The 3,770-nt window shown below is 42.0% G+C and overlaps 1 long non-coding RNA gene across 1 annotated transcript in view; it reads right to left on the bottom strand.

Moving 5' to 3' along the window:
- Positions 1-407: 407 nt before the first annotated feature.
- LOC308329309 overlaps positions 408-3,770 on the bottom strand; it is a 5,185-nt gene continuing 1,822 nt past the window's right edge. Inside the window, exons 2-3 of the long non-coding RNA XR_013965375.1 lie at positions 806-963; positions 408-462 (exon numbers count right to left, since the gene is read on the bottom strand). This is a non-coding gene — a long non-coding RNA (uncharacterized lncRNA). The remainder of the gene's footprint in view (positions 463-805; positions 964-3,770) is intronic.

The raw sequence follows: 3,770 nt of genomic DNA, 5'->3' as shown, positions 1-3,770 counted from the left end.
AAGTGTTAGCGTGAGTCCATGTTGAGGTCAGTTCGGGTTGCTAAGTGTTAGCGTGTGTCCATGTTGAGGTCAGTTCGGGTTGCTAAGTGTTAGCGTGAGTCCATGTTGAGGTCAGTTCGGGTTGCTAAGTGTTAGCATGAGTCCACGTTGAGGTCAGTTCGGGTTGCTAAGTGTTAGCGTGAGTCCATGTTGAGGTCAGTTCGGGTTGCTAAGTGTTAACATGAGTCCATGTTGAGGTCAGTTCGGGTTGCTAAGAGTTAGCGTGAGTCCATGTTCAGGTCAGATCAGGTTACTGAGGTCAGCAGAGCACTTGAATGTCAAGTTAAACGCTTCTGACGTGCGCCTGAAGGCACGATAGGTATTAGAACAACTTCGCTGTGTGTGTGTGTGTGTTGTGTTCCTAGTACCTGGAGTGTGTCTCTCCTCATACTGTCTGACCATGATAGCAGCTGGTCTGATTGCCTGTTGGGAGAGGAAAGATGAGTAACACCCAAATTTAGCTACAGTAGTGTCAGTTCAAATGTATGTTACAAATCGCCTGGCCTGCACATCTGACACACACACACACACACACACACACACACACACACACACACACACACACGTGCACACGCACGCACACACACACACACACACACACACACACACACACACACAATGATGATTGTGATTTCACAATGACAATATGCATGACGTCACATGGAAACGAAATAACAAACGCAACTGGGCGTGGAAAATAGATTGTGTGTGTGTGTGTGTGTGTGTGTGTGTGTGTACGTGTGTGTGCGCACGTGTGTGGTCTCACCTGTGCTTCCCTGGGCGTGTCCTCTATGAGAGAAGGTGAAAGTGATTGGTCAGTGTGTGGGTCAGAGGTCAACACAGCTCTCCTGATTGGGCCAAGCTCGAGGTCACCGATGGTAAGTGGGCCCTGATTGGTTGATTCCAAGGTCCTCCGAGTCACATCTGGAAAGGTAGAGTAGACAGACCATCTAAATTAATCACATATCGCATATTTAACCCATTCTGTGCGGGAGCCCCTTTTGGTGTTAGCATTATGTTATGCTTTAGCTATTTTTGAAAAATCGACTGACAGAAACATAGCTTTTTCAGAAAACTGTCAGGATGTAGAAGACATTTTTAGAATCTGATCTCAGGTCAAAATGGTTTAAATGAAATGTGATAAATCAGTTGCTAGCTCTTCACTTTTATGGACTACAGCTCGTGAACACAGAGAACGCACACATTTATCGATAGCACAAGTGTAGCTATATATGGAATGGAAAAGTAATTAAACCCGTCTTTTAATTTTTTTCTTCTTAAAATGGCTAAATACAATGCTTAGTAGAAGTACTTAGTATTGAGAAAAGTCGATTATTTCCATTTCGAAACGATGCTATACAAAGTCAAACGATATGATGCCGTTTAATGATAATGATAATGAATTATTTATATAGCACCTTTTAAAACAATGTTCCAAAGTGCTACACAGAGCAGGGTAAAAAAAAAAACAGCAATGAACACAAGTCAAAAAACAAAAAGCAAATACAGTCCAAATACAGGAAATACAGTATCAATATTTAAACATGTACAATGTAAAGTAAATAATTAATTATAGAAAAAAACATTTGATGTAGACTGGTATGTCTTCAAATGAGATTTAAATACAGTCACGGAAGGTGCTAGCCTTGGCTGTGTCGGCAATGCATTCCAACAACCTAGGTGCCCGGGCATATCGAATTATCGGTATACTTTTGAATTTAAAATCGATATTTCGATACAGCTACTCTATCGTTACAGGCCTATACTGGCAGTAGATGTGTGAAATAAATAAAGTGAACTTGACGTGCGTGACCGGGCCTCCCGGGCCAGACCGGCGTGCGTTGTCACTTCTCAGTTTCTTCAATCTCACCCCATGTTTCTGATGGAGCGTGACAGGCTTTAGTCATTTCCCTTCCCGGGCTTATGCAATGTTTCCAACACCACTTTAAAGGAGAATTCCATGCTAGAAGGCGTTCTTACCTTTCTTTGTAGTCGTTAAGTCCCCACCAAAGAGGTCCAGGTTCTATTTTGTGCAAAAGCTCCTTATTGGCTATTTCCCCTACCATAAGCCCTCAGTGAATTGCATTGAATTGAATTGAATGGGGCTATGGGGTGTTGTGCTAATTTCCATCGAAATAAGTAGTAAAGTGTGCCGCTTGGGATATTATTTACATTATGAAGAGACGATATATACAAAAAAAATGTGTTTATGAGCGATGGAAATAAGCGAATTAGCACGCCCCATTCAATTCAATGCAATTCACTGAAGGCTTATGGTAGGGGAAATAGCCAATAAGGAGCTTTTGCACAAAATAGCACCTGGACCTCTTTGGTGGGGACGTAACGACTACAAAGACAGGTAAGGAAGCCTTTTAGTATGGAATTCTCCTTTAATACATAAAATCTTCTCCAAACACAGACGTGGTATCAACAAATAGAACGAATCACTTCACCGCCCCGGTGTATTTTCTATTTGTATGCTGTGTGCAGTAAGCCTGGTATCCGTTTGATCCAGTCTAGGCCACGGATATTGGAAACAAATAAACGCACAAAGTTAAAGTGTTCGTCGCCGCTTTGTTTTGGTTCGCCCAATCCCCATTTAAATGCTGAACCGAGTAGAACTATACTAGTTTAGTCGGAACAGAAGATGGATCATATACCAAACTAACTATTCCTGTCCTTTGGGTGTTTGCCCTAACATTATGATCGCGGGGCCGGGGGAATTATTTGGGGTAACAGATGCATAAAGTGAGTGGAAAATCGAGTCGCACCGTGAGTGGCAAAGTGAGTTTAATGCAATCAAGGACAGGATTTTTCTGTTTGGATGCATGGGCTGTCAAGGCTAGAAAGTACTTGTTTTGCCACTCAGGCGTTCCCGCAGAAAGCAATTGGTTGAAATAGGCTCTCCAGCCGTGCTGAAATGAGCACGACAGCACACCTATAGCCGTTATTAATAGAAGATTTGAGAACGGATTAATCACATTAGAAATAGCATCAGTCGTGCCGATTAAACTGAGTTTCGTCAGAGCAGCAGCATGACTGGCTTAGGAATGGAACAAAAACAAATTCAAAGAATGAATAAAATGTCCATCCTCTGTTAACTCTGCATGTAATAGCTGAGGAATTAGGATGGTATTTGGTGTGAAAAGGTTGAGAACCACTGATTTAGGTCAACTGTCGTGTTTTCAACCCATTTAGACCAGATTCTACTAAATCATGAAAGTTTTCTAAAAAAACCCTCTGTTTATATGTCAAGAGGTGCTCAACCATTTTCACGTCAAGGACCCCCAGAATTATATGTAATTGGTCACCGACCCCCCATCTGAAAATATGTTGTTCCAACTTCCAGATTTGACTTAAAAAAACGTTCGCTCTGAAAGAATATAATATTCAAAGATTTGCTCCACATTTTCTCAAAAAAATAGCAGATCTACAGATCTTCTCTTGTAGATCTGCTATTTTTCAATAGCTAAAGAAAGTGGTTCCCAAAGTGGGGTCCGGGGACCCCCAGGGGTCCTTGATGGAGCTCCAGGGGGTCCCCCAGCAAAATGATAGTTAGGAACCAAATGGACCCTCATGGGTCTGTAACTCAAGAGAGTGTACGCAATATTACGCATGGAACCCATTTGTACACTCATTTGTACACTCTCAGAGTTAAATTAACATTGACTTTACAATATAAATCGAGGTCTCAGAGGTGGAAATGACATTTAAATGGGGGTCCGCAGCCT

Source organism: Protomyctophum bolini (assembly GCF_963924005.1).
Source record: "Protomyctophum bolini genome assembly, chromosome: 15".
NCBI classification, from domain to species: Eukaryota; Metazoa; Chordata; class Actinopteri; order Myctophiformes; family Myctophidae; genus Protomyctophum; species Protomyctophum bolini.
The sequence above is the reverse complement of the archived record's forward strand: the minus strand, read 5'-3'. Positions and strand labels throughout refer to the sequence as shown.